The sequence below is a fragment of the Pezoporus occidentalis genome, unplaced genomic scaffold (genome assembly GCF_034315485.1).
Source record: "Pezoporus occidentalis ecotype Australia unplaced genomic scaffold, CSIRO_AGI_Poc_V1 ctg41, whole genome shotgun sequence".
NCBI classification, from domain to species: Eukaryota; Metazoa; Chordata; class Aves; order Psittaciformes; family Psittacidae; genus Pezoporus; species Pezoporus occidentalis.
Window position 1 is genome coordinate 1,105,198 of NW_026915736.1, and position 13,625 is coordinate 1,118,822.

Here is a 13,625-nt window from a genome sequence, read left to right on the forward strand (position 1 = left end):
ATACTATATTTGCTAGTGTCTCCAGAGTCTCGCTCTGTAGACATGTAAGGGAGAAAACACAATAAATATAGGTAAATTGCAAAGAATTTGGTCACAAAAATGCCATGTTCCTGGTAGATCTGTCCTCAGCATAAAACTTCTTTGGCACGAAACTAGCATAGCACACCTACATTACTTTCTATCCCTTACAGATTTCTGGGCAGGAACAGCAAGTTCCTTGGGTGGTGGTCTATTTTCCGGCTTTTTCACCCTCTAGCTCGAGATGTGATTTGTGAGCAAACCCCTGTATTTCAAGGTGCTACAGAACTGTAGGGGTGGAAAATGCCAGTTCACATTTTTTCTTGATAGTCTGCCACCATGGAAACCTGTAACACCCTAGAGTTACCAAGTAAGTTACCAGCTAACTGTTGGGTAAACTTCCAGCAAAACCAGGTAGTTTGTTGGGGTTTTTTCTCAGTTCAGCTTCCTTCACTGTTCAGCTAAACACTAGACTCACACTTTTTCTTAGGGACCTCAGCAACCCACTCCAACAATATGCAGTGTCTGTGTGGGCACCTGTATGGGCTGCCAGTGCTAGTGCTGGTCTCCACAGGAACCCACAGTTCCCTTCTGACAAATGGGAAGGGCTCAAACATTAGGAAGCAGCACAGAAAGAAGCAGCAAGCAGGGGAGATGGCCCACAAGCAATGGTGTTTGACACAATTAACATGAAATTTCCCTGGCTAATCTTTTAGACTTCAGACTACATCCCCTGTATACCATGTTAGAAGCGTTAAGTAATTTGTAAAAGCTGGGCTTTTGCTCCATTTTCTTTGGGATAAGGAATGGTAGGGAGAGTTATATTTTCATTGATACTGCCTATCTCACAAATATGTTTAACTACTAACTATAACCTTGCTTTGCAAAATGCATCTTCTTCTTGTCACTTAGGAATTGTTCTTTGATATGAAGGAAAGAAGAGATGGGAGGGGTGCCTAAGATTCCATCCCCAAAAAATGTTGCACTACAAAATGTATTTTCCTCTACCAAAGGAGGGGATTACAAGAATTTTGTTGTGCAAAAATCTGTCTGAAGCAGAATTTCTGTGCTACAGGAAGGTCATCACAAATGTAGACATTGAATGCAATCAAAAGAGATTTTGATGGAAGAGCGGAAGACACTGTTTGCAGAATAGCACTGTTGCTTATTTTGACAAGTGAAATCCTACCTTGCTGTATTGCCCTTTGGAAAAGGTTGGCTATGCCTCAAGTTTTTGCTCACCAGAGTATCTAACCCCTAAATCACAACAGCTCTGTCCTGCCCTGACCCTTTGCAAGCACTGTTATGCTCAGTTATCAGAAAATGTTAAGGAAAGGGAAGGGAGGGGAAAGGACATGAAGCTGAACACCAGGAAGGACAGAAGCAGGGAGGGAAGGGGTAGAATATTTCGACCCTGGTTTTCAAATGGCCATAAGCCTGTCTGGGCCTGCCTGGAAAAACACCTATTTGCATGCAGATGGAAGAATTTTAAGTGGATAATTTTGCCTCCAAAATTGAATCTGTTTTCACCATCATGATTCCACACAGTCTTTTGTCCTTCTGTTAGATGCAAAAAGAGATAAGCAACAGCAGTTATCCCTGCAGTAGGTTGGGGACATCATTTATTTCTGTCTCAAGTAAATACCCACTCATAGTAATTTTTAAATTTTGAAAAGTTCTATAACAGCAATGGTATAGTATAAATTTATATGCACACAAACACACATTGTTTGTGGGTGGAGAGACCATGTAAGTATCTGATGTTCATCTTACAGCTGAAAACCAGATTACCAAAAATAATATTAAGATGCCAGATATCTTCTTCCACTGCACCATATAACAAGAAAGGAAAAGAAGATCTGGTGGAAGGAGCCTGCTGTTAAGGGAGTCAGGAGAACAGAAAAACTGAGCTACTTCCTTTTCTGACAGCCCAATGACATGGTGCCAGGCTCTGGTGGCTCATGGCCCAGGACTGTTTGAGAACAGATGGAATATACCATGTTCCATTCTGAAATTAGGGCAAGTAAGGGAAAAGAAAAGCAAAAGGAAATGAAGCTCAGATCAGTACTTCCTGACCTGCACTTCCTCCACAGTGCTTGATCCAGAGCTTTTTGAAGTCTACAGAGAGAGCTCTGCTGATTTCAAATAAATCTGATTCAGAGCCTGAAGGAAGAGGAAAAAACGTGTGGTATGGCAGAAAGCTCACATCATGGCTTTCTGGAGGTGGACAGAACTTTGCCGAGAGCCATGTGTGTTTATCAAATGTTCCCCTTCCTTGGATTGCCCTTGAGACATGTTCCATACAGCAGGACCCAGTGAAAAGATTTAAAATATGGTTTCATTTGCATATACTTGACAGAGAACATAAATGTTCTTTCAGAAAATTTGTGAGTCAAATAATGCTTTTCCTCCCCCTATCTGGAACAAAAGAATATTTCCACTTTTTCCCAGCAAAATGTTCCTGCAAGAACATTGTATTAACTCTGTATATTACTTGAAAATTTTCAGTGTTGCCTTTTTGTTTTTACTGAACACAGTTACTACAATCAACATTTCTTTGGTCTTTTAAGACTGGTCTTGCCCCCTACAACCACTTCCAGTATCTCCACAGATGCACATTCATTTCAGTGTTATGTAACTGGAAAGCATTTCATTTTTCCCTCTAATAGCAATTTATTTTGATGTATTCAAAATGTCCATCAAACTCTGAAACTACAGTCATTATAAAAGACCCCCAAATTTATGTGCCTTCATTCTGATAGAATTCTCTCAAAAAAAAAAAGGAAAAAAAAAAAAAAGGAAAAAAGAAAAAGAAATCTGTCATTCAGACTACCTCTTAGTCCAGTTTTATGTGTATCAGATGGCTAAAATAGCTTTCTGGAGCTTCATACATCATTCTGTCTGGAAAATAATCAAACAATACTCCCATTCCTCTCTCTCCCAAAATAACCATATAACCTTCATAAAATACTCTGAAATAATAAATTATACATAGAAGATATTATGTATTCAAATATCCCATGTTCTTTGTTGAGCAAGCTAGTAAGTGTGACACAGTGTGAGCATTTAGCTTATGATGGTTCCAGAGGACTCCATGCTGCCTGCTCTGTCTCACAAAATACAGGGTCAAGGCCAATAAAAGATGAAGAAAATTTAAATTCAGGATGCATGTAAGTACTTGCAATGAAAGCTGAGACAAGGTCCTAAAATCTATAGCCTTCTGTTTGACAAAATGATTAGAGGAGGTTTCAGTGTTCAGTTGTGAGAAACTCCTTCACTGCTTAAGCTGAACACAATGCAAGAAACAAACCAAGCAGCATATATGCACGTGATAACATGTTCAGTGGAACAAGAGCTGAGCAGACAGAACAGCTCACTTGGTGTTCCTGCACAGACACACATTTGAAATGGTAGATGGACAGGCAGCAATGGCTTTAGAAGGGTCCAACAGGCTAAAGAAGAAGTTAAAATGCCATATTTTAAAATGTGACAAACAAAAAAGCTTGATCAAATCTGCTGGTATGGTCTGCTTGCAGATGAAGTTGAAGTTTGGGCAAGGGGAAATCAAATGCCTCCAAGGCTACCAGTGAAGCAAAAAATTACATTAGCTTTACAGCCTGAAGCATATTTGTTAGTATTTAACAAACTATGTGCTTCATTTAAATACTGTTGCTGGTAGCCAAATAAATTAAAATCACCTCATTAGGCTTTACATCAGTGAAGTTAAAAAATTTAGAGGCTTTTCTTACCTTCTGTCTAGGTGTCTTTCCACTTGTACAGTCAGTGCCAATAGGGACCTATGTCACAGAGGCCTTTCTCCATGTCATTTGTCTCTAGGCATCCTGAACCTAGGTAGTTATAAGGAAAGACAAGGCACACATACAATCTCAAAATATTGCCACAGTTCCACAATCAAAAATACAGTATCACTGTAATATACAAAATGGAATGACTGAAGCATTTGCAGCTCTGAGGGCCCCCTTGCTGCCCTCTGATAAAGACAATGAAACAAGCATAACCAAACATAAAGAACTGGTAACATTTCTGAAGATCTACAGGCAGGCAGTAGGAAACGTACAAAAGCTGAGGTAGAAATTAGGCTCTCTGAATTTAAGCCTTTAGCCTCTTTTCTAAAGTCTTCAATTCATGGAAAAGAAAAACACAGTATGAATCACATATAAGTACATATAACCAGAGTTAGGGTGTCAGCCTTGTATGCCCTAGGATTCTCTTTTCCATGGAACCAGAAACATTTTTGGTTCAGGTCACCCAGTAGCATCTAGAATAATTTACTCAGCCCTGCTTAGGGAATATTTGAAAACTGCAGAAAATTTCTCCAACTGTACTGCAGAGAAAAAGAAAGAAAAAGGATGATGACAACGATTGCATAACTCATCTTATGTAACTAGTACCAATATGTTTCAACATTTCTGAAAATATTTAAGATTTGCTATTCCTAAGTGCCAATTTCCTATTGAAACTAACAGGACCATTTGCATACATCTGATTAAATGTCTTCCTAAAGGCTGTGCCAAGTCAAGATACATGAAGTAAATGATAATAAGAGAAAACTGTTGAATAACTTGACAGTTATCACAAAATTCTTTGAATAAATTACATGAACACTTTTACCTATTACTGCCCTTTTGGCATGGAAGTTTCTACTTAAAACAGTTGCTCCTCTTTAACGACCTGACTTGTGATGATGACTGATATCTCCTGTCTCTGCACCTTGGCATTCCTTAAAGTGGTGATAACCACTTAAAAGGCCCTGCTCAGTCTGACACCAAGCCAATAGTGAGAAATAAGGAAAATACAGACTTCCACCATCAGCAGCAAAAGCAGTCAGGTAAAGCTACATGTAAAAGATGCTTTGAAGTAACAAAAAACAGTAGGAATAAATTAACAAACCATATGTCAGCCATCACAAGTAAGTTCAGGCACCATTGTTAACTTCTTGCTGGTTTACTGGTCCAAAAGCATGCAGTTATTTCTCATCAGAGGAAGAGCCAGATGCTTGTTAGGGTGTTTGTGTTTCTGACACTGTGCTCCACTTGTTCCACTGTGGAAGCCTTTCGTAAATGGATGGCCACCAAATGTATCAATCTTTTCATATCACTGTAATATAGAATGAAGTTCATTATGATTTGAATTAGGCACATAAAATTCATTGTGTTTAATCTGATTTGGCTCATCATATGCTGCCAAGGTCAAGAAAGGCAAATTATGAAATGTGATCTTGGAGATACCAATAACATATTGATCCCTCTCTTTTTCCTTTTACTTCAGACTTATGAAGTATAATAGAGAGATATTGAAACAGTCACATTTCTATTAAATGTAACACTTCCCACAGCATATTTCATTTTCAATTGCAATTCTCTACCTCACATGCTATTTGGTGATTCTAAACTGTTCAAAACCAAAGCACCTGTATAACCAGCACCATTTCAGCAGAATTCCATTAATATGTTACACAAATATTGATTTTGAATGATGTTAGTCAGTTCTCCAGAATATCATGTTTAGAACTAAGCATGTATGAAAAACTAAGCATGCCCTAGCAGTGTATACTCAAACTAAAGAAAAACTTGCACTTAGTCAACCGTGAAATCTGTTTTCTCTTCACTGCTTATGAGGAAAAGAGACAAAGCCATGGAAGAAGCACTATGGATGCTTAGTTTGGTAGGAAGTAACTCATCTCCATGTTCTTCAAGGAGTGCCAACCAAGCTGTGCCCCAAGGATTATAATTTCATTAAATTGCTGTAAATTGCAGTTTAGACCACATTGTTCTTTTATCCCCTATCACTCCCACCCTGACAATTTTGCTGTGGAGCTTTGCAAAAATGTGTCCAAAAGCAACAAGTCCTGGCCTTTCCTCTTTGCCAAGTCAATGATGTAAAAACATCCCAGATTCTGGTCTCTGCTTTGCCCATAGGATGCAGCATTTAGGCAGCATATATGGGAATGAATAAATCAGAGCTGTTCCCTCTACATTCACATTTGCAGCACTCCCTTCCCATTTTGTAGAGATGCCCATCACCCCAATTTCTACCCTGGTTTGAAGCAAGACTGGGTTTGCAGGAGTACTGATATCCGTAAGAGATGCTATAGGCCCGCCTTTTCTCTGTCGCCACAAATAAATGCAATTAAGGTACATCGTAGTTTTCCTACATCAGTACTAGTTCCTCCTAAACTTGTTATCTGTTTCCGACAGTCACCTTTTCTTCAGTGAGAAGAGCTTCTCACTCTGTGCGTAGCTCCAAAACAAGATTTCAAAAGAGGAAAGGTGACTCCCTAGCTAAGTATGTGACAACAGGGAAAAAAAAGTCTTCTGAACCACTCTCTGCTTATCATTACATGCATCACACAGATGAAACCAACAGTTCTGGATAATTTTAACCAGAGAAAGTATGCATGCTGCTTCAAGCCTAGGGTGGGAAAAGTTAGATCTGCATTGCTCCAATCTGCCTTCAAGATGGCAACAAGAAAATCATTATCCCTATCAACACCTGAGAGCAGAGCTCTGATCTAGGATCTGTAGGCTGACTTTAACTGGGCTGCCCACCCTAAGCCCTCTGGAGGACTCTGCTCACCAGCAGAACCCTTGCAGCTTCCCTTTCTCCATCCATTGGCCATGGGCTCTGGTTCCAGAAAAACAAACCTGGGGAGGGGGAAAATAAGTGGATAGGGGAAAAAAAGAGAAAATAAAAAAGGGAGAGAGGAAGATAGCAACAAAAAAAGACCAAAATCCCTTTAAACACAGGAAAACAGAGTTTAACTGAGGAGATCAGAAAGCAGGATCATAATAAAAAAGAAATTAAAAAAAAAAATAAAATGCAGTTTATAGAAATTAAAAAAAAAATAAAATGCAGTTTATTTCTCCCAGCATATGTAAACAAATATAATTTCTTATATGGTCCCAAAAAGACAGATAAAGCTATCCTCAGTGGTTCCCTGAGTAAAAGGGCAGCTGTACCACAGGGCAACTACAGTTGAGAAAGCCTTTCATACTGAAATGTGTATGGTCAGCAGAACATAAGCATTAACTTATTTCCTGTCTTATTTTCATCTTTCATTTCAGTGTTCTGAATTACTCATCCTGGTCACATTTAACTTTTTTTTTTAAATTCTTTTTATAATGTTAAGTCTTTATATAATCTAAGAAAGTTCAGGGCTCTGAAGCAGCAATCACCCAAAGCATATATATCAACATAGGCTCCTTGAAGCGCAAAATAAACTTTTACCAAATGCAGTTACCATTCAGCACCACCAGAACTGCAGACACATTTGTGCAGGAAGGAATACAGTGTAGGCTCTGTGGTGCCTTCAGGATGAGAGTGTGTTCTGTGGAGGCAGAGGGAAGTGTAACACATAAAGAGCAGTGGGTGGATTCAATCTCCTTGCAGACAGCTGAGATGCAGATAGAGGCAGCTGCCTGCTCAGAGGAAACTTCCTTCAAACCTATGGGTCTGAGCATCAAAGCCAGGCCAAGACTGCTGTGACAGCCACACCACCCAGAGATGTACAGCACCACAGCGTGCACAGCAGAGCTCACTTTCATAGAATAGTTTAGGTTGAAAGGGACTTTAAAGATCATTTATTTCCACCCCCCTGCCATGGGCAGGGACACCTTCCACTAAACCAGTTTGCTCAAAAGCTCCATACAAACTGGCCTTGAACACTTCCATGGATGGGACTTCCATAACCTATTTGGGCAACCTGTGCCACTGTCTCACCACCCTCACAGGAAATAATTACTTCCTTATCTCTAATCTAAATCTACCCCCTTTCAGTTTAAAGCCATTCCCCCATGTCCCCCCTTACACACCCTTGTAAAAAGCCCCTCTCCAGATTTCTTGTAAATCCCTTTAGGTATTGGAAGGCTGATCTAAGGTCTCCCTGGGCCTTCTCTTCTCCACAAGCCCAACTCTCTCAGCCTGTCTTCATAGGAGAGTTGCACCAGCACTCTGAGCTTCTCTGTAGCCCTCCACTGGACTTACTCAAGCAGGTCTGTGTTCTGCTTGTTTTGAGGCCCCCAGAGCTGAAAACAGTACCACAGGTTGGATCTCATGAGAGTAGAATCATCCCCCTTTTGCTCCTTTTGATGCAGCCCAGCATACAGTTGGCTTTCTGGGCTGCGAGTACACACTGTTGACTCGTGCTGAGCTTGTCATCAACCAACATCCCCAAGTCCTTTTCCTCATAGCTGCTCTGAATCCATTCTCCGCCCATCCTGTAGCTGTGCCTGGGATTTCCCTGACCTAGGTGCAGGACCTTGCACTGGCCTTGTTGAACTTCATGTGGTTTGCATGTGCCCACCTCTCAAGCATGTCAAGGTCTCTCTGGATGACAACACTTCCTTCCAGTGTGTCAACCACACCACACAGCTTAGTGTCATCCCCAGACTTGCTGAGGGTGCACTCAATCCCACTGTCCTTGTAGCTGAAAAAAGTGCCAGTCCCAACACTGACCCCTCAGGAACACCACTCATCTCCCGTGAGATGAGACTGACTGTCCTGTAGTTCCCTGGATCCTCCCGTTTTCCTTTTTTAAAAATGGGGGGTATGTTTCATTTTTTCCAGTTAGTGGGAACTTCACTGGACTGTCACAGCTTAGTGTCCACTTCATCTGCCAGTTCCCTTCAGGACCTGTGGTTGCATCTCATTAGGTCTCATGCATTCATGCACCTTCAGGTTTCTTGAATAGTCTCAAACCTGATCTCCTACAGCAGGTGGTTCTTCATTCTTCCAGTCCTCACCTTTGCCTTCTGTGACTTGGGCTGGATAGATTCCAACTGCATCTTCCACTGCAAGATATTAGTTTCATAAAAATCACAGGGATGCTTCTCTCTGATTTTGGAAGTAATCCCCACTGACTTTGCAAATGCGTTTCATAGAACTATTGCAAATTTGACCAAAGGTGCCGGGGAAGTCTGTGCAGGGTCTGAAACTAACAAGGCAGTTTGCAGTCCATGACCTTTATCTGTTAAAGATCGTACTAAGGTCTTTACTTTAGGTAGCAAAGACACATGGCTGGGAGGAGAGGCAGCTTAAGCTGTATGCCAGAACACTTCAACACTTGGAAAAAAAATTGTTTACCCCTACATTGTTTTAAAGGTTTGAAAGTCTTCAGTGCTGAATGGGATTATCTCTTTATCTATTTTACAGATTTGTACAAGCCAAACTAAATATATAAATTTCATTCCAGAGGAAAAAATATTATATGCCTCGGGGGAAAAAAACGAGTGTGTTTACCTTAACTTTGCAATTTGAAAAGCAATCTTGAGAGATTAAAAGCATGTGAAACAGGAAGTGTGCCCTTTAAATACCAACTTCTAATTGCAGTGATGTGAATATGTAAATCTAATTACGCACATTTAAGGATTAGGTGTTTTATTAAAACTGCCTTGATGTAAATTGCAAAATCTGTTCTTTTATTAAGACTGATCATTGATTCCCGTTCTCACATTTATTAATAATAACTGACAAAATATCAGAGACTTACCATTTCTATAAGCACTGCAGTGATGGCTTTGCAGTACAGCGAGATTGGATACCCTTGTTCTCAGCTCCAGCATAGCTGTGGTATTACATTAATGCAGTCCATGACAGGAGTAAAACAGACCTTAATTTCAGCAGCATAGCATAATATCTCTTTAAGTCTTAAATGGCAAGATATAGTTCAATTAGATGAGATTTCCAATAATTTTGCCCTTCTTTCTAAACTGGTCCACACATCTTTGTTGCAGATAATTACAGCCCATTCTTCAGTTGACCAAGATGAGGGCCTGCATCTGACAACTAACAAGAACAGCCCTGTTGGTTTTGGCTGAGCACACCTCAGCACACAGGCACACCTGCACCCCACTGCCCTCTAAACTCAGCAGACAGCACCTGTGCAGAAGTCAAGTAGCCACCCTTTGCTGAGCTCACCATTTGTGCTTCAGCTTGCAGAAAGGCACCAAAGCTTCAGTGGACAGAGCAACTACTGCTACAATTGCTGGTTTCAGTGCTTAGTCCAGCTCCACTGCTGTCTGTATCATGTTTGTCTAGTTTCTTCTCTGAATTTGACTTCAGCATCCAGTCACTGACCCTTACTACACCTTTCTCACAAGATCAAATCACTCTTAATGTTACTATTTCCTTCCCTGAAGACATCAATGCACAACATAGTTCATGCAGAGCAAAGGAGACACCTTATCATTTAGGCCAGTCAGTTACAGGACTATGCACATTATTTGCCTTCCAAAAAAAAGCCCGAAGCATGTGGATCAAAATCTGCCCATGAATTCTCTTTCCCAGCTGAGTTGTGAGATATCTGTGCCAAGAAACATTTGAAAAATTGTTTCTTTCCCAGCACTTACTACTGCATCTCTCCATTTCCTTCATGTGAAAACCAATACTTTCACTCCAAATGTCTTCTTTTCGTTTTCCAGAACAAGACAAACTGCAGCTCTCTAATGAGAACACACTTCTCGCATGTATGTAGACCCAGACAGCGGCGACATTTTGTAGACTGTTGGCAACATTGTAAATTTTTGCAACTTTAAAATGATACAAAGAATAATGAACTCCATGTAAAAGCCCCAGTACTAGAATGAAGACAGCGCATGATGATTTAAGCTTTTAATGTGTAGAACCTGTACATGCCAGAAGAAACATACTCTAAAATATCACAAGTAAAATGGCAGGGAACATAAACCTACTACTTACTGTACTTAAATTTTCAATTTGTAAGGCCTGTTACAGTTATTCAGTACTAGCTTTTGGATTCTGAACATTTTCTCTCTGGAAATACTGAATAAAGGTAAAGTAATCAAGCTGAAGAAATATCTTGCATGAGAACAAGATTAAACACACATACTATAATGGGGGGGGGGGAATATAACATTAAAGAAAAAGTTAGACTGTGTTTATTTCGTGTTTGGATGGAAAAATCAAGTCCATCTTAATTCAATCTAAACCATTTTGCTTATATCAGAAGGTTTAAGGGCAACCTTTCTAAAAGTTAAAAGAAAAAGATTTCACTGACTGTTAAGCTTCATCTTCTGAATATCTTTTCCAGAACACCACATTAGTGAAATCCTCAACTTTCTCTTTCACTTGATTAATTACTGGTCATATTTCAAGTACCCATGCATAATACTTTGACTCAAAGGTGCACAATACAGTTCTACAATCATTCAAATGAACAATTCATCTTTTGCAGACAAATTCGATTTTATACAGGGGTACTCATTCCTACACTTACATGTGGACACAATCAGAGCCCACATGAAAAAAGTAGAGGAAAACTGAAACAAGTCTTATTGTTGACTCTTTTTAACAGCTGATCTACAGATGCAGATACCATGTATATTTCTAAACAGGAAAAATCATACCAAGATGATGCACCGATGGTCTTGGTGTGGGGTTTCCTCTTCATAACACAGGAATAGAAAATGATTAAAAGAAATGGAGAAAAGACTAGAATCAAGACTGGAAACACGAAACATGCAAAGTCCTAGTTTCTGCTAAGGAACAAAGTTCCATGCAAAACGCAGGGTTTACCTCTCAAACTGCAAGTCATTAACACCCTAGTAGGCAACTGTAACTATAGCACTCATATATCAATGGACCCGCAAAAGATAAAGACCAGGTAGAACATGCAGGCACAATACTGGGACACACACACACACCACCACCACCACCACCACCACCCCTCCCCCCCAGGAGCTTACATACCCTTCCCAGAGTTTCAGAGCCTTTAGCTCAAAACTTGCTGTGGATAAAGGAGCAGTTCTAAGTCAAGAAAGTAAAAGCTGTATTTATATTTCTGCATTATCTTGAAATCTGCAGTGACTTCCAGGCAAAATGAACATGAGCATTTGCAAGTCTCCCTTCCTGCTGTGGCTTCTGCTCCATTCCTGAACCTGTGCATGGGTGTCCATGGTAGGTGGCCTGCTGCAAAAGGGAGGTGGAGATGTCTTGTCCCCCATTGACAAGAGGGAACGGGCTCACTGACAGCTACAGGGATAGTGTTTCATGGGAGAAAAACTCAATTCCCTTTAAGATCCTTAACTTCGTAGGAATTTCAAGGGTATGGCAGAACAGGACAGGGTTTTACAAGGAGATCATTATTTGGAGGTTTTAGTACTCTTTAGGAGAGGAACAGTTTGATTCTTTCTGGTCTTTCTTTTATATCAGCAGATTAGAAATAAAAATAACTGAAATTGCAGATGTCAGATCAGAAGTGGAAGATCATTCCGACTAGGCCAGAATTCCAGGCCAACAGTACCTCTGAAATAACATGCTAGAGTTCATTAATTAAAATACCTGAGACAAGAAAAAAACCAACAGCTCAGCTTATCTCACAGTTTATTTTTAAAACACTGTACTGACCAAATCCCTTCCTGCATCATACAGAGGGCAGAAAATGTCATATAAATTAGTGCAGCACCAAAGAAGTCAGCTCATATTAATAGGACATACCACCTTTACACACATCTGAGTTCACTGCTTGGCCCACTAAGCATCCTATGCCTTAAAAAAGACACGTGGCTGCTGGAGGTCAGCTTTGGCTTATGTTTGCTCCTCTAGTCTTGTGGCAAGATGGTCTATTTGAATCCAGATGACAGACGAGAACATTGCTGCTGTGTTCTCCCATTCCTATTGGTGATACTCAGGCCCCTCTGAGACAAAATGCCATTAAATATACTTAGTGGATCACTGGCAACCTTTATTGCAACAAAGATGAATCTGGTAGAGAAAAATCTAGAATACAGCTTTGCTCCATGTACAGCTGTAAAAGAGATTTCAGCAGAAGATCTTTTAGGCACCTCACAGCACATACCTTTAGGCCCTCAGTGACAATGGCACCCTGTGAAGCAAGAGGCATCTCCATAGCCTAGGGTCAAGGTTTGCTCACAGCAGCCTGTGGCTGAGAGCAGCCAGGGTCAGCAATTTCACACAGCTCCCACTCTCTGAAGTTCCCTTTGCCTTTCTCCTGACCTTCAGATGAGTGAGCAGCCGCCATGTTGACATACCTCTAATTTAAATTCCTACCCAAATTGATTATGGTATTCTCACTTCACTGCCCTTGAATGCAGCTGAATTAAGACACCAGGGTAATAAATGGGCTTCCATATTAACAGTGATGTATCTCCCCATTTCACAAAGCCAATGTAAGACTAATTTTCATGTGGAAGTCATACTGTTACTAGATTTCACTGCTATTAAGAATCAGTTAAACATTAATTAATAGGCATTTAAACTTTTACTACAACATGTTTAGTGAAAAATTCTCCATTGCCAGAATAGTAATCGGCTTTCTAATTTTCACAGATGCCTTAAAAATGATCTTTTCTATCTGCATGCCCCATTGCTCCACCATTTTAATATACAGTTCATTTGGTAATCATGTACAGATAGGCAGACAGCTAATCTATTTCTGACACTTTGTTTTAAAATCCTATTTAATACAATCACTTCCTAAGAGAACCAAGAATTTTGCAGGAGAAAAAAATGTGAATGGAAGCATTTGTCAACCTTAAAAGAAATACAAGAAAAGACTGATAATATTCAGAAGCTCACTGACATTCCAATAGAAGTAGTCATTTCCAAGC

At 40.1% G+C, this 13,625-nt stretch overlaps 1 long non-coding RNA gene across 1 annotated transcript in view; it reads right to left on the reverse strand.

The window, feature by feature from the left end:
• LOC134171585 (uncharacterized) overlaps positions 1–3,866 on the reverse strand; it is a 102,533-nt gene extending 98,667 nt beyond the window's left edge. The window contains exon 1 of the long non-coding RNA XR_009967668.1: positions 3,768–3,866. This is a non-coding gene — a long non-coding RNA (uncharacterized LOC134171585). The remainder of the gene's footprint in view (positions 1–3,767) is intronic.
• Between the last annotated feature and the right edge of the window lie 9,759 nt (positions 3,867–13,625).